The sequence below is a fragment of the Symphalangus syndactylus genome, chromosome 9 (assembly GCF_028878055.3).
Source record: "Symphalangus syndactylus isolate Jambi chromosome 9, NHGRI_mSymSyn1-v2.1_pri, whole genome shotgun sequence".
In the NCBI taxonomy this organism is placed as follows: Eukaryota; Metazoa; Chordata; class Mammalia; order Primates; family Hylobatidae; genus Symphalangus; species Symphalangus syndactylus.
The window spans coordinates 10,363,171-10,386,122 of NC_072431.2; the positions used below are offsets into that span (position 1 = coordinate 10,363,171).

The window sequence follows — 22,952 nt, forward strand, 5'->3', positions numbered from 1 at the left end:
CCAGGCCTGCCCTAAAAGAGCTCCTGAAGGAAGCACTAAACATGGAAAGGAACAACCGGTACCAGCCCCTGCAAAAACATGCCAAATTGTAAAGACCATCGAGGCTAGGAAGAAACTATAGCAACTAACGAGCAAAATAACCAACTAACATCATAATGACAGGATCAGATTCACACATAACAATATTCACGTTAAATGTAAATGGGCTAAATGCTCCAATCAAAAGACACAGACTGGCAAACTGGATAAGGAGTCAGGACCCATCAGTGTGCTGTATTCAGGAAACCCATCTCACGTGCAGAGACACACATAGACTCAAAATAAAGGGATGGAGGAAGATCTATCAAGCAACTGGAAAACAAAAAAAGGCAGGGGTTGCAATCCTAGTCTCTGATAAAATAGACTTTAAACCAACAAAGATCAAAAGAGACAAAGAAGGCCATTACATAATGGTAAAGGGATCAATTCAACAAGAAGAGCTAACTATCCTAAATATATATGCACCCAACACAGGAGCACCCAGATTCATAAAGCAAGTCCTCAGTGACCTACAAAGGGACTTAAACTCCCACACAATAATAATGGGAGATTTTAACACCCCACTGTCAGCATTAGACAGATCAACGAGACAGAAAGTTAACAAGGATATCCAGGAATTGAACTCAGCTCTACATAAAGTGGACCTAATAGACATCTACAGAACTCTCCACCCCAAATCAACAGAATATACATTTTTTTCAGCACCACACCACACCTATTCCAAAATTGACCACATAGTTGGAAGTAAAGCTCTTCTCAGCAAATGTAAAAGAACAGAGATTATAACAAACTATCTCTCAGACCACAGTGCAATCAAACTAGAACTCAGGATTAAGAAACTCAGTCAAAACCGCTCAACTACATGGAAACTGAACAACCTGCTCCTGAATGACTATTGGGTACATAATGAAATGAAGGCAGAAATAAAGATGTTCTTTGAAACCAACGAGAACAAAGACACAACATACCAGAATCTCTGGGACACGTTCAAAGCAGTGTGTAGAGGGAAATTTATAGCACTAAATGCCCACAAGAGAAAGCAGGAAAGATCCAAAATTGACACCCTAACATCACAATTAAAAGAACTAGAAAAGCAAGAGCAAACACATTCAAAAGCTAGCAGAAGGCTAGAAATAACTAAAATCAGAGCAGAACTGAAGGAAATAGAGACACAAAAAACCCTTCAAAAAATTAATGAATCTAGGAGCTGGTTTTTTGAAAAGATCAACAAAATTGATGGACCGCTAGCAAGACTAATAAAGAAGAAAAGAGAGAAGAATCAAATAGATGCAATAAAAAACGAAAAAGGGGATATCACCACCGATCCCACAGAAATACAATCTACCATCAGAGAATACTACAAACACCTCTATGCAAATAAACTAGAAAATCTGGAAGAAATGGATAAATTCCTCGACAAATACACCCTCCCAAGACTAAATCAGGAAGAAGTTGAATCTCTGAATAGACCAATAACAGGTTCTGAAATTGTGGCAATAATCAATAGCTTACCAACCAAAAAGAGTCCAGGACCTGATGGATTCACAGCTGAATTCTACCAGAGGTACAAGGAGGAACTGGTACCATTCCTTCTGAAACTATTCCAATCGATAGAAAAAGAGGGAATCCTCCCTAACACATTTTACGAAGCCAGCATCGTCCTGATACCAAAACCTGGCAGAGACATAACCAAAAAAGAGAATTTCAGACCAATATCCTTGATGAACATTGATGCAAAAATCCTCAATAAAATACTGGCAAACCGAATCCAGCAGCACATCAAAAAGCTTATCCACCATGATCAAGTGGGCTTCATCCCTGGGATGCAAGGCTGGTTCAACATACGCAAATCAATAAATGTAATCCAGCATATAAACAGAACCAAAGACAAAAACCACATGATTATCTCAATAGATGCAGAAAAGGCCTTTGACAAAATTCAACAACCCTTCATGCTAAAAACTCTCAATAAATTAGGTATTGATGGGACGTATCTCAAAATAATAAGAGCTATCTACGACAAACCCACAGCCAATATCATACTGAATGGGCAAAAACTGGAAGCATTCCCTCTGAAAACTGGCACAAGACAGGGATGCCCTCTCTCACCGCTCCTATTCAACATAGTGCTGGAAGTTCTGGCCAGAGCAATCAGGCAGGAGAAGGAAATAAAGGGTATTCAATTAGGAAAAGAGGAAGTCAAATTGTCCCTGTTTGCAGATGACATGATTGTATATCTAGAAAACCCCATTGTCTCAGCCCAAAATCTCCTTAAGCTGATTAGCAACTTCAGCAAAGTCTCAGGATACAAAATTAATGTACAAAAATCACAAGCATTCTTGTACACCAATAACAGACAAACAGAGAGCCAAATCATGAGTGAACTCCCATTCACAATTGCTGCAAAGAGAATAAAATACCTAGGAATCCAACTTACCAGGGATGTGAAGGACCTCTTCAAGGAGAACTACAAACCACTGCTCAATGAAATAAAAGAGGATACAAACAAATGGAAGAACATTCCATGCTCATGGGTTGGAAGAATAAATATCGTGAAAATGGCCATACTGCCCAAGCTAATTTATAGATTCAATGCCATCCCCATCAAGCTACCAATGACTTTCTTCACAGAATTGGAAAAAACTACTTTAAAGTTCATATGGAACCAAAAAAGAGCCCGCATCGCCAAGTCAATCCTAAGCCAAAAGAACAAAGCTGGAGGCATCACGCTACCTGACTTTAAACTATACTACAAGGCTACAGTAACCAAAACAGCATGGTACTGGTACCACAACAGAGACATAGATCAATGGAACAGAACAGAGCCCTCAGAAATGATGCCGCATAGCTACAACTATCTGATCTTTGACAAACCTGACAAAAACAAGAAATGGGGAAAGGATTCCCTATTTAATAAATGGTGCTGGGAAAACTGGCTAGCCATATGTAGAAAGCTGCAACTGGATCCCTTCCTTACACCTTATACAAAAATTAATTCAAGATGGATTAAAGACTTATATGTTAGACCTAAAACCATTAAAATCCTACAAGAAAACCTAGGCAATACCATTCAGGACATAGGCGTGGGCAAGGACTTCATGTCTAAAACACCAAAAGCAATGGCAACAAAAGCCAAAATCGACAAATGGGATCTCATTAAACTAAAGAGCTTCTGCACAGCAAAAGAAACTATCATCAGAGTGAACAGGCAACCTACACAATGGGAGAAAATGTTTGCAACCTACTCATCTGACAAAGGGCTAATATCCAGAATCTACAATGAACTCAAACAAATTTACAAGAAAAAAACAAACAACCCCATCAAAAAGTGGGCAGAGGACATGAACAGACACTTCTCAAAAGAAGACATTTATGCAGCCAAAAAACACATGAAGAAATGCTCCTCATCACTGGCCATCAGAGAAATGCAAATCAAAACCACAGTGAGATACCATCTCACACCAGTTAGAATGGCCATCATTAAAAAATCAGGAAACAACAGGTGCTGGAGAGGATGTGGAGAAATAGGAACACTTTTACACTGTTGGTGGGACTGTAAACTAGTTCAACCATTGTGGAAGTCAGTGTGGCGATTCCTCAGGGATCTCGAACTAGAAATACCATTTGACCCAGCCATCCCATTACTGGGTATATACCCAAAGGACTATAAATCATGCTGCTATAAAGACACATGCACACGTATGTTTATTGCGGCACTATTCACAATAGCAAAGAGTTGGAACCAACCCAAATGTCCAACAACGATAGACTGGATTAAGAAAATGTGGCACATATACACCATGGAATACTATGCAGCCATAAAAAATGATGAGTTCGTGTCCTTTGTAGGGACATGGATGAAACTGGAAAACATCATTCTCAGTAAACTATCGCAAGGACAAAAAACCAAACACCGCATGTTCTCACTCATAGGTGGGAATTGAACAATGAGAACTCATGGACACAGGAAGGGGAACATCACGCTCCGGGGACTGTTGTGGGGTGGGGGGAGGGGGGAGGGACAGCATTAGGAGATACACCTAATGCTAAATGACGAATTAATGGGTGCAGGAAATCAACATGGCACATGGATACATATGTAACAAACCTGCACATTGTGCACATGTACCCTAAAACCCTAAAGTATAATAAAAAAAAAAAAAAAAAAAAAAAAAAAATATTTTGGATAGAATTGTTTGATTTTAATTGTACATATTTTAATTATTTATGCCATTGAAAATAATTTTAACCAAAAAAAAAAAAAAAAAAAAAAAAAAGAACTTGGAGTCTGATGCTCAAGGGCAGGAAGCGTCCAGCATGGGAGAAAGCTGTAGGCTGGGAGGCTAAGCCAGTCTAGCTTTTTCACATTTTTCTGCCTGCTTTATATTCTGGCTGCACTGGCAGCTGATTAGATGGTGCCCACCTAGATTAAGGGTGGGTCTGCCATCCCCAGTCCACTGACTCAAATGTTAATCTCTTTTGGCAGCACTCTCACAGACACACCCAGGATCAATACATTGCATCCTTCAATCCAATCAAGTTGATATTCATTATTAACCATCACGAATCCACCCCTTGTCAACCTGAACCCACACACATCTCCTGAGAGCATACATAATCTTCAAATAAAGACAATAATAAGGTCATGATTATGCCTAACATAATACAACTATCCTTCATACAACTGGAAATTCACCAATTCCCCAACCCAGATGCTATTACATAAAGTTAACAATACTTAAATGCTGATATGAAGTCAATAAATATTATGTCACATGATAAAAAAAGGAAATAAAATGAAGATATTTTCTTAGTACAAGTGTTTACTTGAACAAACATGTTTTTACCAAAGAAGTAGGAAATATTCATGACAATTACAGTCCTCATTTCTGCAACTGGTCGCGTGGTCATAGCTGGTATTGATGACTACCTTCTTCTACTACTTATTCTGTATTCCCTTTTCCTTTAGCAAGCACCACAGAAGGTCATGGTTTTTTTCCTGGTGGAGTGAACCGAACCTTCATTCCTAAAGGGTCTGGGGCATTTGTAGTCCTGCCTGGATTGGGCTGTTGTAGTTTCCCATTGACCTTAATCACAGGGCATGATAATACTAAGAGACATCATAATGAATCTGCTGTATTCCACGCATACTCTTCCTTACCTCCATTGTGGAATAGTAGACTGATTTTATCTTGATAGTTTGGGTCAATCACCCCAGCAAACCCTGTAACTCCCTTCTTAGCCTGCTAACTTAAGGGTAGGAGGAGCCCAAAGTGTCCAGGTGGCAATCTTAACTTCTAGTTTATTTTTTATTTTTTGAGACAGAGTCTTGCTCTGTCACCCAGGCTGCAGTGCAGTGGTGTGATCTCAGCTCACTGCAAGCTTTGCCTCCTGGGTTCATGCCATTCTCCTGCCTCAGCCTCTTGAGTAGCTGGGACTACAGGCACCCGCCACCACGCCCGGCTAATTTTTTTTTTTTGTATTTTTAATAGAGACGGGGTTTCACCTTGTTAGCCAGGATGGTCTCGATCTCCTGACCTCGTGATCCGCCCACCTTGGCCTCCCAAAGTGCTGGGATTACAGGCGTGAGCCACCACACCCGAGCTTAACTTCCAGTTTAATGGAGTCATTGTTGTGTCTCCTGGTGGCAGTATTCCTCCCTCTGGAGCTAAGACCTCTAGGCCAGCAGAACATAATGTTGTGGGAACAGGAAGCAGAAATTTTGCTAGTGGATCACTAGGGGTGATGGTGAATAATGCCACTTTCACTTCCACCCCTAGATTCCTGGACGCATGAATCCTGGCTATGGGAGGAACATTACCATATATTGGATGCTGATTCAGAGCATACATGGCCTTCTGGATAACTTTGCCCCAGCCCTGCAAAGTATTATCCCCTAGTTGGCATTGTAACTGTGACTTCAAAAGGCCATTCCACTGTTCTGTCAGATGCTTATCAGATCTATCAGATCACACATCTGGGCATTTTTCCTTCTATGCAAAGTGCGCAACCAGATGCATCCAGATGCTTCAGGATGATGGGGAACATGGTAAGACTGGTGAATCCCATGACCATGAGCCCATTGCTGCACTTCTTTAGCCATAAAGTGAGTGCCTTGGTCAGAGGCAATGCTGTGTGGAATACCATGATGGTGGATCAGGCATTCCGTGAGTCCCTGGATGGTAGTCTTGGCAGAATCATTGCATGCAGGATAGACAAACTCATATCTGGAGTAAATGTTTGTTCCAGTGAGAACAAACCTCTGCCCTTTGCATGAAGAGGTCCAGTATAATCAACCAGTCACCAGGTAGCTGGCTGATCACCCCGAGGAATTGTGCCACGTTGAGGCCTCAGTGTTGGTCTCTGCTGCTGGGAAATTGGGCACTCAGCAGTGGCTGTAGCCAGGTCAGCCTTGGTGAGTGGAAGTCCATATTGATGAGCCCATGTGAAACCTTCATCCCTGCCACCATGGCCACTTTGTTCATGGGCCCATTGGGTGGATGCAGAGGTGGCTGGGAAAAGAGGCTGAGTGGTATCCACAGAATGAGTCATCCCATCCACTTGATTATTAAAATCCTCCTCTGCTGAGGTCACCCATTGGTGAGCACTCACATGGGATACAAATATCTTCACAGTTTTTGACCGCTCAGAGAAGTTTATCCACATATCTATTCCCCAAATTTCTTTGTCACCAATTTTCCAATCATGCTTTTTTCAAGTTCCTGACCCTCCAGCCAAACCATTGGCTACAGCCCGTGATTCAGTATATAATTGCACATCTGGGCATTTTTCCTTCTATGCAAAGTGCACAAACAGGTGCATTGCTCACAGTTCTGCCCACTGGGAAGATTTCCTTTCATAACTGTTCTTCAGGGATGTCCTGGAAAGGGGTGGTTGTGCTGCAGCTGTCCGCTTTTGGGTGGTGCCTTCATATCACACAGAACCATCTGTGAACCAGTCCCTAGCCTTCTCCTCCTCTGTCAACTGATCATGAACTCCCCAGCTGGAAGAGAGAAGGCAGGGTGGCCGGAGTGGAGACCATGGGCATTTGAGCCACTTCCTCATGTAACTTACTTGTACCTTCAGGACCTGCTCAAGTCCGATCACGTATATACCACTTCCATTTGATGTTGGAATGTTGCTGTGCATGACCCACTTTGTGGCTCAATGGGTCAGAAAGCACCCAGTTCATGATAGGCAGTTCAGATCACATGGTGACTTGATGGCCCATAGTCAAACATTCGGTTTCCAGCAAAGCCCAGCAACAGGCTGAGTTGTCTCTCAAAAGGAGAATAGTTATTTGCAGAAGATGGCAGGGCCTTGCTCCAAATTCCTAGAGGTCTTTGCTGTAATTCACCTATGGGGGCCTGCCAAAGGCTCCAAACAGCAGCCCTATCTGCCACTGACACCTCAAGCACCATTGGATCTGCTGGGTCATATGGCCCAAGTGGCAGAGTAGCTTGCACAGCAGCCTGGACCTGTTCCAGAGCCGTCTCCTGTTCTGGACCCCACTCAAAACTGGCATCATTTCGGGTCACTTGATAAATGGGCTGGAGTAACACACCCAAATGAGGAATGTGTTGCCTCCAAAATCCGAACAGGCCCACTAGGCATTGGGCCTCTTTCTTGGCTGTAGGAGGGGCCAAAAGCAGCAACTTATCCTTCACCTTAGAAGGAATATTTTGACAGGCCCCACACCTCTGAACCCCTAGAAATTTTAGCGAGGTAGAAAGTCCCTGAACTTTAGTCGAATTTATTTCCCATCCTCTGGCATGCAAATGTCTCACCAATAAGTCCAGTGTGTTTGCTACTTCTCGCTCACTGGATCCAATCAGCATAATATCATCAATGTAATGGACCAGTGTGATATCTTGCAGAAGTGAAAAGCGATCAAGTTCTCTCCAAATAAGATTATTACACAAAGCCGGATAGTTGATGTATCCCCAAAGGTAGGACAGTCATGGTATATTGCTGGCCTTGCCAGCTGAAGGCAAATTGCTTCTGGTGGGCCTTATGTACAGGAATGGAGAAAAAGGCATTTTCCAAGTCAGTGGCTGCATACCAGTTACCAAGAGATGTGTTAATTTGCTCAAGCAATGAAACCACATATGGTACAGCAGCTGCAATTGGAGTCACCACTTGGCTAAGCTTACAATAATCCACTGTCATTCTCCAAGACCCATCTGTCTTCTGCAAAGGCAAAATGGCTGAGTTGAATAAGGATGTGGTAGAAATCTTTCAAGTCTTTGATGGTGACACTAATCTCTGCAGTCCCTCCAGGGATGTGATATTGTTTTTAATTTACTATTTTTCTAGGTAGAGGCAGCTCTAATGGTTTCCATTTGGCTTTTCCTAGCATAGTAGCCCTCACCCTACCAGTGAGGGAGCTAATGTGGGGGTTCTGCCAGCTGCTAAGTATGTCCGTACCAATTATGTATTCTGGCATTGGAAAAATGACCACAGGATGAGTCTGGGGACCCACTGGACTCACTGTAAGCCAGATCTGAGCTAAAACTCCATTAATTACCTGACCTCCATAAGCCCCTACTTTAACTGGAGGACCACAATGAAGTTTTGAGTCCCCTGGAATCAATGTCAGCTCAGAGCCAGTGTTCAGTAGTCCCCGAAATGTCTTATCATTTCTGTTTCCCCAATGAACAATTACCTGGGTAAAAGGCCAGAGGTCTGCTTGGGGAAGGATGGGAGAAAGATTAATGGCATAAATTGTCGGTAGTGTAATGGGGTCCTTCTTTAAGGGGACCCGGCCTCCCCTTCATTCAAGAGGTTCTCGGTCTGTAAACTGGCTCAAGTCTAGAAATTGATTGAGGGGCCATTATTCTCTGTTTTTATAATTATAATTAGTCTTTTGTCCATTTGACCAGGAAGCTTTCTGCTTATATAAATTTAGTAGAAATGCAGTAGGCTTCCTATCAGTTTCACTTCTAGGAACACCGTGATTAATTAGCCAGTGCGAGAGCTCTACATGAGTCAGACTATTCTGATTGCTGCTTTGACTCTGATGTCCATTATGGTAGCTATGCCCACCTTATCTTTGATGGCTGAGTGCCTCCACTTGGCCCCTGCCACCTTGGAATCCAATTATTCCCATTGTATTTAAATTTAGTAGTGAATGACTGCAGTTCCTACTGTTAGATCTGACATGCAGAGAAGAGCAATTACAGAGCTCTTCAAAGATGCAGGTGCTGCCTTCACAAACCTATTTTGCAAAGCATTGGTCAAGGGTATATCTTCTGGACCCTCCCAGCTGGGATGAATAGGTCTGAAGTGAATAATCCACTCCACCATCCCCAGTCTCCCTAAGCCTTCGGATTCCTTTCTCTGCATTAAACCAAGGGAGATGAGGCATTTCCAGCTTGCTCACAGTGGGCCATCTTTTAATCTGTATTTCAGCTAAGCAAGCAAATAAACTATTAGAACATTTTTTAACTCCCTGAGCTGCAACATTAAAAGCAGAGTCCCTACTTAGTGGGCCCGTATCAGTAAATTCAGCCTGATCTAACTCTGTTTCTTCCACCATGATTCCACACCCTTAATGTCCGTTCTCATGCCTGTTACTCCAGATTTCTGCTTATATAATTTAGAAAACTCAAGCAGTTCTTTTCAATTGTAGAGTGACCCTCATGGGTGACACTCTGAACTTCACCTCTAGGGGCCTGCTGGGAATTTAGTTACAGGTCTAGAAGCAGACAGGGGTGTTGGGGGTGGCTCCTTAGAATAAATATTATCTTGTGTGGCAATTGCCTCAGGGGAGGCCATCACTGTTGCCTCAGGCAGCACAGGGTGTATCTTCTCAGACAAAGGTGGAAAGGCTGATGGCAGCATGGGCTGGGGAGAGGATGTTGCCACTACTGGGGATGGGGAAGCTGTTTCTTCTGGAAAAAAAAAGGGCTTATCAGAGTTTACAAGCTCAGTGTCCCCAGCTGTATCAGGGTGCTCCTATGTCATCCCCATTCCAAGTTGCAGGGTTCCATTCTTTTCCAATCAATGCCCTCACTTTAACAGTAGACACCTGGCGAGGCTGTGCATGCACCTTTCATTGCAGGTCAGCCACTTGCATAATCAGAGCTTGTGTCTGTTTTTCCACAATTTCAGCTCTTTCTCTATAGGAGATAACACTGCCCCTCAGGGCAATCCTAGCAGATTTGAAGCTCAGTATCTGCTTCTGAAGTTGGGAGTTAGAATGCCTGAGTTCATGATTTCCTTTCATCACTTTGCTCCGGTGAACTTAGGAGCAACCAACAAACTTCGTTATATGCCTTGGTTCTCCACATAAGTCAAAGTTATTGTGTATAGAATCACTGAACTCTGCCTCCCATGAGCAGTGAATCAGGAGTATCAAGTGCATTTATTTTGCATAACTCTAAACAGTTCATGCCAAGGACTATTAGTGTTCTCCATACTATTAGAAGTAGAGTCCTTAGCATATTTTGGTCTAATCATGTTAAGCAGCCAACTCCAGAAACCCCAAAACCAACAAAAGCACTCCATCCTTAATATTCTGTTCCTCTAGAACCACTCCCAATACCAAAAGTCGTATTAATCTGGGTTCTCTAGAGGGAAAGAACTAATAGGATATATATGTATATATGAGAGTTTATTAAGTAGTATTAACTCACATGATCACAAGCTCCCACAATACTCCATCTGCAAGCTGAGGATCAAGGAAGCCAGTTCAAGTCCCAAAGTCGAAGAACTTGGAGTCCGATGCTTGAGGGCAGGAAGCATGCAGCATGGGAGAAAGATGTGGGCTGGGAAGCTAAGCCAGTCTAGCCTTTTCACATTTTTTTTTTTCTGTCTGCTTTATATTTTGGCAGCCCTGGCAGTTGATTAGATGGTGCCCACCCAGATTAAGGGTGGGTTTTCCTTCCCCAGCCCACTGACTCAAATGTTAATCTCCTTTGGGAACAGCCGCACAGACACACCCAGGATCAATACATTGCATTTTTCAATCAAGTTGACATTCAGTATTAACCATCACATTCCCCTTCTGCCACAGTCTTAAGTTTCCTGAGGCCTCCCCAGCCTCGTGGAGCTGTGAGTCAATTAAACCTCTTTCCTTCACAATTTACTCAGGCTTGGGCAGTTCTTTATAGCAGCATGAGAATGGACTAATACCTCACTTCTGGTACCAAAATCAGTATTAATCAGTGTTCTCTCTCTCTCTCTCTCTCTCTATATATATATATATATATATACACACACACACACACACACACACACACACGAAGGGGAGTTTATTAAGGAGTATTGACTCACACAATCGCAAGGTGAAGTCCCACAATAGGCCATCTGCATACTGAGAAGCAAGGAAGCCAGTCCAAGTCCCAAAACCTCAAAAGTAGGGAAGCCAATAGTGCAGCCTTCAGTCTGTGGCCAAAGGCCTGAGAGCCCCTAGCAAACCACTGCTGTAAGTCCAAGAGTGCAAAGGCTGAAGAATTTGGAGTCTGACATTTGAGAGCAGAAAGTATCCAGTATGGGAGAAAGATGGAGGCTGGAAGACTCAGCCAGTCTAGTCTTTTCAAGTTCCACTGCCTGCTTTTATCATGGCTGCACTGGCAGCTGATTAGATGGTGCCCACCCAGATTGCAGGTGGGTCTGCCTCTCCTAGTCCACTAACTCAAATGTTTATCTCCTTTGGCAACACCCTCCAAGACACACCCAGGAACAATACTTTGCGTCCTTCAATTAAATCAAGTTGACACTCAATATTATCCATCATAGGCACCCTGGGCTATAATTGTTGAACCTATTGTTTCTATATTAAATAGAATAAGAAAACTATTACAATAAAGTTAAGTTATTATATTGAATTAGAGTCAGTTTAATTGCCTGCTACCTAGTTTTCTAGCTGCAGAACAATGGAAAATATCTCTAAGCTTTTTTTTTTTTCTTTTTTTAATGTCCACTGAGGTAGGGCTAATGCCATCTCTCTTGCATTGTTGAGAGGAATAACGTAAATAATGTACTTAAAAAGTTAACATGTAGCTTTTGAATATAGTAAGTGTTCAACAGATATTTCTTTGATTAACTGTGGTTATTATTCCTTTTCCTGGTTTATTGTGTTCTGCCCTTTTTCTTCTGAATGTCTTATTTTTTATTGCTTTCAAATTTATGCTACACTATATAAACTTGGAGCCATATTTCAGTTTCCCTGTAATTATTGACTAAAACAGTGGTGATTGTTAGAATCTACGTCTGTTATTAGTCAAAGAGATAGGATAGAATAGCTATTCTATTTCATTGATCTACATTTGAAAGTAAATAAAAATCATTTAGAAGCCTTGATCAATATTCACTTCTAGAACTTGTACCCCAGAACAAATTTAGTGTCTATTGTGACCACTGGATTTAATAGTCAATGTTGGTAAAGGAAGTGGTGTGGATTCAACAGGATTTTTGTCTATCTTACTTATATTTTTAAAGGTCTGCCTTCTCATTTTGCCTTACCAAACCAACCACTTCCCAGAATAAGTTTCTCAGTATCTTTGCACATTAATAGAGTTGTTTGTTGTCTGCATTCACTAGTCCATTCAATATAGTTATCACTGTGTTAAATGAATGGTTAACAGTTGCTCTAACTATGAAAGTTATTTTACCAATGCAGCTTATAGCAACTTTCATATCAAGGATTTTTTTTTCTGTGGATGTTTTCTCTCTGAATTCATTTACTTCACATAGTATTTTGGTGCCCACAGCTTCTACAGTTTCAATTAAAGATGTGCTGATGGAAGAGACAGGAACAACAATCAAAACATGTCACTGAACTGAACTGGGGCCCACTTGTCTGGTGTAGTAAGGGGCAAACAGCCACATTGGAGCTTGTAGTGGGAGAAAGGAGTGTGTTTATTTGTAAGGCACCAACAAGGAGAATCAGGCAGTTCATGCTTAAGTCCTGACCTCTCTGACAGCTTGTAAATGAGAGTTTTTAAAGGTAGGAGAAAATTTAGGAAACCAGAAGCTATAGGCAAAATTGTAAATCAGTACATGGAGGTTATACATTGGTTTGGCTTAAAAAGACAAGATATCTTAAAGTAGGGGCTTTCAGATCATAGGTAGATTAAAAGAATTTTTTTTTGAGTTGTAATTGGTTAAGGAAGAGAAACCTTGTTGAAAATTTGGGGTCAGTAGAAAAGAATGTTAGCTCTGCTTTGGGGTATGACTTCCTCTATGCCTCCAAGGAAGAACTTCAGAACAAAGAACAGTGGTCAGAGTTTAGCCCTCAGTTCCTGCTTATCTGAGTTCTATGGGCCAGCAGATCTGTTTGGTGGTGGTCTGAGTTTTGAAAAACAACTCCGGGACGTATGTTAACATATTATTTATAGTTTCCATAGGGAACCACCCATCTCATGTCTCTAACTTTCTTAGCTATTGTTTTAAGCTACTATTACCTTCTTGCTTATGACATATCAAGTTGATCATTTACTTTTCATGGCTAGCTAGGTGCCTGGAGTTTCCCTTTAAAGAACTCAAGATTTTTCTTTATTTTCATGCTTTGGGGACCAGGCACAGGACCCTAAGAGGGTTCCCTGCTTCATCTCAGAAACAAAAGCAATCTCTATAGTGGCAGCTTCAGATAGACTGAGAAATCAGAAATAGGCAGCATCTTTTATTCCTGTTTTTCTTCTTTATACCAACCTGAAGGGAAAACGAAAAGGAAACGAAGATGGTAGAGGAGGTATTAGGAATTTTTTCAAGTCAGTCTTTGGTCCATAAAAACTTATCAGGGGCTCACATTTTGACAACCAATCAGAAATCCAGAAAACTTTCCCTTATTTGTTGTTACATGTGAAAAGGATCTGATATGTGCAATATACTTTACCTTTGTATAACACTTGGAATATTTAAAATGCTTTCATTTTCATTTTCTCATCTGAGCCTCACTGGGATTAAGGTAGCCTGTGGTTGGTATATTTCCAACACTTTATAGGTAAGGAAACTGAAGTTCAGCAATGTAATCTTTTTGTCTCCCTTTCTATTAGTTTTCTGGCTTCTCATTGTTGATACTTCCTATGAAATAGTATCTATTACTGCCAGGTTTTCCCATGGTTCTGTCTCACCTCCAGTGCCAACTTTCCTTTTCTGCCATCTTTGAGATCAAAGCAGCATACTGGTCTGCCAAAATATCTTTGTGGGCCAGGAAACTACTCAGCTTGGAAAGCAGGCAAGTTCTTTTCAGTACTCTACTCATCATGTCTTTGCTAGTTCCCTCTTTTATAACTGTCTCTCCTGTTTCAGGCCATGGTGTCTGAAGTCTCAGCTGAAAAGTTTAGTTCTGATAAATAATTATCTTTTTAGTATGGGATAATATGTGCATTTGGGGAAAATATTTTCCATTTAAAAAATGTTCTAGAGGGTGGATTCCCAGAAATTGAGGTTTTTAAGTCAGAAAGACAGTTTTTGATACTAAGGATTTCCTGGAGACCTCAAATCTCAAAACAGAGGTGATTGCCACTCTTTACCCAAAAGGCTAGCTCATCATTCAGCAGTTACCAGCCGGTATATCATATGTTTATAAGCATATCGGCTAAATGTGACCACTAGCTTTCACTGGAATATGTCCCAGATGTTGGGACTGCAGGATATATTTTACAATAATACGAATACAACAGCGGGAGTATGATGGAGACTCTCCTCCCTTGCAGTGTATTTCTTGGGTACTTGGTATATATCCCATGTAATTTTTTTTTTTTTTTTTAGATGGAGTCTTGCTCTGTCACCCAGGCTGAAGTGCAGTGGCGCTATCTTGGCTCACTGCAAGCTCCACCTCCTGGGTTCACGCCATTCTCCTGCCTCAGCCTCCCAAGTAGCAGGGATCACAGGTGCCCGCCCCCATGCCTGGCTAATTTTTTTGTATTTTTAGTAGAGACAGGGTTTCACCGCGTTAGCCAGCATGGTCTTGATCTCCTGACCTCGTGATCCGCCCGCCTCAGCCTCCCAAAGTGCTGGGATTACAGGCGTGAGCCACCGCGCCTGGCCTATCCCATGTAATTTAAAGTTGCTTTTATATAACAGTGAATCATTGACAATCACTGAATGTGAATGCTTTGAGTTTGGGTTTCATATTCTTTATCTCTGTGGAACGGGTGGAACTGTATACCACGTAGTCCTGTGTGGCAGTGTTAGATTACATCAAATAAAGAAGTTTCCACAAAATTCTCAAACCTTTGATGATAAATTGGTAATTAAAATATTTCAGATAGTAAAACTGACATTTCACTTGGAACATTTTGGTGATTTTATTTTGTGATTATAATTGATGATTATACTTCCTTTCCAGAACAAAGGTGCATGAGAATTTTTAGAGCAGCAGAGAAAGTGCCCTGATACAATGATACAGCAGTCTGTGGCTGGTAAACTTTGCCACATAATACCAAATGGCAGCCAATTATAATCGATAGGGTAGGAGAGCTACAATGACAGGCTTCACAGACTCATCAAAACCCACTTCAAGCAGCCTGCTGTTGTCAGGGTCTGTTGGCCAAGTATGTCACTATGGGACTCAAAAGACTCTGAGGAGTCATTGCTGATGTTACATATAGTGTCCATATGAACACCACTAAACGTTTGTTTCTTTGTGCTTTTTTTGGTGGAATGCAATTCCTAACCTTTGCAAGTGTCAGCTCTAAGGCACTAGTGAAAAGAACCACATTTTTATATAAAAATGAAGTTTTATATCTTTAAGAACTTAGACAAGTTTTTGGTTGTGAGCACAGAATTTTTACACCTTAAAGCATCAAACATATTATCTCAGCCTGAAAATATCCAAGGCCAAGAATTACCTTGCTGTAATAGAACTTTAGTACAATCTCTGTAGATGATTGAATTTTTATAAAAACTGTATTATTGGCACTACCAGAATGAATTAACTGTGAAATTTGTTCTTGTAAGTGTAGCCTTATTGGATGGAATTATTTTGGTTGTGTTTATTTAATTAGAGGATAATGTCTGACAAATGTAATACATTTAGTTTTAATATTATTTATTTTTTATGACAATAATTAGCCAAGATATTGCCTACTACTCCATTCCCCAACTAGCCATTTCTTGTGGGAATTTCTCAGTTGGAATAATAAGAATACATCAGGACTGAGGAGAAGGCATATCATTATTTCCAAGACATGCAATACCTGGACAGGTGGGAGGTGGGGAAGTGAACATCTTGGGGGTAGAACTGGCTAATCGCTATCACTAGCACGTGAAACCTAAGAGGTGGTCAATAGCAGTTCCTTCTGTGATTTCAGCACCTTTATCCCCCGATACAGTGGATCCTAAGTTATTTATTGGAAACTTCTAGAAAAATTTCGTGTATACTCCTTAGCATATGCTTCTTCCAATGACAGCATAGACAGCATAAACCGCAATTTTTTTTATTTTTCTTTCATTTTCTTTCTCTCTCCTTCCTTCCTTCCTTTCTCTCTCTCTTTCTTTCTTTCTTCTTCTTCTTCCTTTTTTTTTTTTTTTTTTCTATTTGGCCTCTGGTGATCTGCCCTCTGTCATTTTGGTAACCATATTCATTGGATTTCCCTGTCTTTCATTTATATTCTGAGGTCTTTTAAGGGTCAAAATCATATTTGTTTTCTCCAGTGTCCTCAGAATTCCCAATTCCATTCTGTATTGTTAAGAAGTGGGAAGAAAACATGCTCTTGTTTTTAGCTTTACACTTTCCCACATGGGTACCAAAGCAGTCTTGCTTGTGCCCCTATGCTGCACCAACTACTGATGCTTTGTAGCTGAAAGAAACTTGTTTGCCTGACCACTTTATTACTTTGGGCTAGCTACTCCCAGAAGGTGTACCATTTCTTCATCCCAGCAGATTTCTAGTGGGTGTCTTGCCATGTATAGAGCTATAACTCTCTGTCTTGGACTCAAGTTACTTCCCCACCAACCTCTGTCTTGCTTGCTTCTCTCCCCCTCACCCCTGATAAGTCAGTGTGAATTGAATTTCCAAAAATAGGAAGCCCTACTGGGTGAAATCAGCTTTTTATTGTCAAGGTCAAAGCCATTTCAATCAGGTAGGGGTTGCAGTACCCATTTAATGTCAAAGATTCTTGAGTGCTCACTAGGAGAGCGGGTTAAAGACACTACTAAGCAAAAAGGGCAGGTGAATCAGGGTTTGACTTGCAGCAAAATTACTGCTGGGTGAGCTAGGGCTATGTCTGGATGGGGCAGGGGCTGGTACAGTTGGGAAGGTCCAAGAAGTAGGAGAAACATAAAGCATTAACTTGCTTTCTTGGGTAGTGATGGTGGGTAGACCTTTTTCCTAAGGCACTAGAAGTAATCTAAAATGAATCTTCCAAAGACAGAGGTAAGAAAATTAGAAAACTGTAGAAAAAAAATCAGCATACCATGTATTAAATTGTTTCCTTCTATATACTAGAAACATTAAGTCGAATAAATGAAAAACTTCAAATATATATTAATTGTACTGAAAACATTCCATGTTTGGGCCGTCTATGTTAAAGGAAAATATCAGGGTCATGGGAATTAACAAATTAGGTCATATTTGACTCACAGTAAATATGTTTTCAGCACTCATAAGTTTCAACAGGGCAAAAATTTCAAGCTAAATGGGACAGATATGAAATGAAAATAAAGTGAGGTTATTTTTCTTATTATCTTCCAAAGACTGTTTTTTTTTTTTTCACTGTTAAAGCATTTTTATCCTGCTTATGTTGAATTGTTCAAGAGAACAAAGGAATTTGGCAAAGATCAACAGGTTAGGATGTGCTTCGTTTTGAATAAGCCTCCTTAGTGAAGCCAGGCATCACACTCTCCAAACCCAATGTTCTAGGCCTCCTCAAGGTTTTCCTTAAGGGTGTGTGCATATATTTTTGTTGATTGGTTTTACTCTTCTGAACCTGTTCCCCCATTTAGGAAATGAGAGAATAGGCCTAAGCTAGTGCTCTTCAACTCTGGCTGTATTTCAGGATTTCCTGTATTTCAAATATGCTGTTGCCCAAATTCCCTTCTGAGAGGCTCTAACTGGGAGTTCTGAGGAGGGGCCTTGAAGTTTGTATTTTACCAGGTGATTCTAATGTGTTGCAAAGGTCTAGGACAACTGACTAAATAGTCTCTTACCCCTTTAAAAGACCAAAGTGGATTTGGCTTGGGAACAAGAAATTAGGGCCACCTGTGAAGACTATTTTGAATTTTTTTGCAAGAATTCACCGGTGAGAATGAGATAAGAGGAGTTTGCCTTTCTGACCTGGTAACCATTATTGATTCAAAGACTTTCACTTAGCCCAGCTCAATGGCCAGGTCAACATTACCATTTCATGACATGCCACTCACTCCTGGCACAAAGTCTTTGATTTATGCTTGTTTGTATGAATGAAACAGGTGCCCTTTGCTTACAAATAAAGGAGGAGTTTTCTATTAATATAAAGTAGTTTAGAGTTGCAAAGGGAGGGCTGCCATTGCTAATGTCAAGATATGAATTCTCAGCTCTCTTTCAATGCTCACGTGGTATTACTGATTAAAAATGGAGTTACGGCTAGGGTTTGGGATGTGGGCCAAAAGAATATGTGTCTTCCCTTCATCTCCTTTTTCAGCACTAATTTGTGAAAAAAACCCCAAGCCAAAAAACAAAACCTACTTGCATTGGTTGAATGTGTTCAGTTGGTGGCAGCAAAGTTCTGTTACAGAAAATTATTTGAGGCCCTGGTCTTAGGTATTTTGAAGACAGCCAGAGGGAACAAAGCAGTATGTATAATAACATCCATGTTTTCTGTTAACCTGAAGAGGTATAAATTTATTGCGTGTGCTTGGAAAGGAGAAAAATGTATAAAAGGAAGATTTCTTGCTGCCTGTGTCTAAATGTAATCTCCTAAATATGTTCTTTGTTTCCAAATCTAGAAGTAGTATAGGTATCAGCTTCAGGTAGAGGATTTAAGACAGGTCATGAGCCAGAAAGATGGGCCTCTGAAGATTTATTGTTGGTTGTCATGTAAATTTATTAAAATGGGAGGTTTAATCTTGAAATACATCCAGACAAGATTAATGATTTAGCATCTGGGGAAATCAAGTATTTGATGCAATAAATGGATAAGGAAGGTTTCACAATTTCATATTGGCAGAGATACAAATTCAGTATTTAAAAAGCTATTTTAGGATTTTAGCTTAATGGGAAATGTACTAAGTGCCAAAGAACATTAGGTGGTATCTGACTAATATATACACTGGCAGAGTTTGTCAGCAATAAACATGGAAAAAAATGAACAAAGATGAAATGAATTGGAAACCTAGCACTGTGGATAGAGACATTTTATGGTTTGTACCCACAATTTTCTACCTATACCCTGGCGGTGAATTAATCTGTAAAATGTGGTGTTCATTTAGGAACACATGGATAATTGAACCCTAAACTGGCCCACAGATTGGCTTGCAGTTGTGCTACTAACTTTAAGTGATTATCATGCAAAATGATTCATACTTTTGTGAACACTGTTACCAGTACTGACACTACTATTGTGAGGTGTTGAGGTGGAGGAGAAGACAAATGTAAATGGAAAAAATAGAGACTCAGGGAGGGATTTTGGCAAAACTGCTTATATGTTATGAGAATGCTGACCTCCAAATTAGAGAGCGTCATCTAGGGAAATGGTTAAAATGTGACGACGTTCGAAGTTAGCAATTTAAGCAGTGAAAATAAATGGCCTGATATGATGCTTTTGTTGTAATGCTAAGGATTAGAACATAAGGTGATTACTAATATTTCTAAATTCATGTTCAGAATTGTAATCCTTTTAAATCTTGTTTTTACACTGTTTTGATTACATAAACATTTTTTGGAGATAGTTTTGAGTTTTACTTTTAAAATAATTTTTACCTAGCTTGCTGATTTTTTTTTAAAGTTGATCAGAAGCTTACAAATGTTAGTTATTTCAAAAATTTGAAATACTTGAGTGTTGAAATGGCAACTTTTAAGTTATCCAGCATAAGCTTAAGTCAAATAGACACCATCAAAAGTGAATATTCTAGGTTAAAATTTCAAAGTAGTTTGGAATGTAACCATGTAAATCCCATTTAAAGTAATATGATTTTCCAAACTTGAAATGTCGTTTCATGTGGACAGTTTTGAAAATATGTCCTAAAAATGTCTCTCTCTGTTCCTGTCATCATAATGCCAGTCAGATCAAAGTCTGTTTCTTCTTCATCTTTCAATTTTGAAAATACAGAAAGGCAACAGGATATTGTGAACATAAACTTTTCACTCATGGGGAATTTATGACTGGTTATTAGAAAAAAATTGTAAGAAATTTTATAAATGAAATGTCTTATAGCTGATTCTTATAGCTGATTCTAAAAAGAACACATTGCCTATAGTTTCCCATTTAAACACAGAAGTTAATTATTTTATATACTTGTTGAAATTGACATGAGTAATTACCTAGTTTCAGGGTGAGCTTTTAGAAATTGACTCTCACCAATATGAACTTAAGCCAAATAGATGCTATTAACAATGAACATTCTGGGTTAAAATTTCAAAGTAGATTGGAAAGTGGACTCACCATAGGAAATTCTGGTTTAGGTGGGCCTGATGCCTGTATTACAACAACAACAACAACAACAACAACAACAGCAACAACAACAACATCATAGGTGATTCTGATGGGCACCAGGATTGAAAACCACGGGACCATTGCTTTTAGAGATGGCGCCATGGCCAGAGACAAAGGTCCACTATCAATTGGTTGATTTCCATTCTTCTGTGGAGGATCCTGCTGCTGAGTTCCTATTACAAAACTGCAATGGTAATCTCTGGGAGTTAAGGTTGCAAACAGGTAAGAACATTTTTTTCTACATTTTTATTCCACGTACTCTTCCTCTCCTAACCTCCTCCCATAACATTGGCTAACTTATCTATTTTGCCTTGCCTCTTCCCATCTGAATATTTGCAAGCAAATATAACAATGGCTCTAAGTGGTGCTAACTGGCTTGAGTCAAATGTAAAATTTTCAGAAATTTTGTGAAGTAGTTGTTGAACACAATCATTATATTTATTTATTTATTTTTTGAAACATAGTTTCACTGTTGTTGCCCAGGCTGGAGTGCAATGGCGCGATCTCAGTTCACAGCAACCTCTGCCTCCTGGGTTCGAGTGATTCTCCTGCCTCAGCCTCCCGAGTAGCTGGGATTACAGGCACACGCCACCACACCCGGCTAAGTTTGTATTTTTAGTAGAGGCGGGGTTTCTCCATGTTGGTCAGGCTGGTCTCGAACTCCCGACCTCAGGTGATCCACCCGCCTCAGCCTCCCAAAGTGCTGGGGTTACAGGCATGAGCAACCACTCCCGGCTAACACAATCATTATTAAAAATTAAATTATATAAACAATTAATTTATATTAATATAAAATAACATTCAAAACTTATGACTTCCTAATTCCTTTATCACTTTTAACTATTATCTGTGGTCTTGAGGTTATGTATCAATTGCCTGGTGAAAGAGATACTTCTTTGCATCTCTTCCTAACTTGGCCCTCAGAGACTTCATGTCGTTAGCTTGAAATCGGCCAGGTGGGAGTCTTTATACTACAGCAATCAGCAAATGGTGCAAATCAGGGCTTGATTTAATGTTTTGTTGATTGCCTACATTTTAGAAGTGACGGAGAAAATGTTAAATGCTGAATAAACTTAAAAGTATGTCCTGTCTGTGGCAATGATATTGTGAATAGCATAAAAAACATGAAGAAATTTCTGTCAGTATTTACAAACTGTTATCTAATTTAGCAAAGAAGTCACTCACTTTATTGATGAATGAGTGAATTTCCAGCACATGGCTTATTTCACTTTCATCTTATTCCTTAATGTAAACAAAATTATCAACCAACATTTTGTCATAACTACACTCATTTCTTAATGATGTGAGTGATTTCCGTGCTGAATTGCATAGTAATCAAGCATATATTCATAGTCTGATTTTGTGACACTATTGTTGGCATATAATTATAAAAACTGATAGTGTTTTTAAGAAATAGCAAGTCACACTGAAGTTAAATGTATATGAAGTTTACAATAAAGAATATTGTATATTTTATTATTTTCATGAATTGTAGGTTACATGTTTTACGTCAGCACAATTTCTTATAAACGTGTGCATGTATATATGTATATGTATATGAGCTATATATATATATATATGCAGACATCTTTTCTTGGAGATGTGGTTAATTTACGAGCTCATCACTGCGTACAGTTCTTGAAGTGAAGTTGGAAATCATTTAGTCTAAACTTTCTTTATTCAGATATTGACTAGATGAAAACTTAAAACCGCTCAACTCAGTTAAATGTATGTAAAGGTTAATAGGCAGCTGCTAGTGTATGATTTCCCTTCTGAAATGTTTATTTCCATTGCCCATGCATTAAATTCTACTTTAGCGATTTATTAGTCTGAGTTCTAATAATTTTTGATCTTGTAAGTCGTGATTACCAAATGGGGGTCTGTTTTTTGGGAATGCTGGACAAAATACAGTTTTCTAACAACACCTCCTCCCGTCCAAACTTGCTAAATTGTATGAAAGAATCTGTCTTTTTAATGTTTCCCAGACTAGGGTTTGAGACCATTTCTTGAATCTTGTGTTAAATATAAATAGCCCCAGAGAAGAGATCATGTAACTCAGCGGCTGCCCTAGTTAGACAGGATTAACAGATAGCAGAGATCAAGACCGTGTGGACACAACCCTTCTTCCCTACCTCCCCGAGGCTTATAAAGCTGAGTGGAATAATGAATTCTGGTAAAAGGCATGCCAAGCTAACTGCAAATGGAAATTCTCTAGACAATCACATTTAACTATCTGGAAAAATATTAGAAAGGAGTCTTTCCTATTCCGTTGGCTTCATTGCTCAGGCAGGAAATATGCCGTGTCTTCAAGTGAAGTGTTATGAGAATCAG

The 22,952-nt window shown here is 39.9% G+C and overlaps 1 pseudogene; it reads right to left on the reverse strand.

Moving 5' to 3' along the window:
- Positions 1-4,913: 4,913 nt before the first annotated feature.
- Positions 4,914-22,281, reverse strand: LOC129490611 (uncharacterized; annotated as a pseudogene).
- Positions 22,282-22,952: the final 671 nt, after the last annotated feature.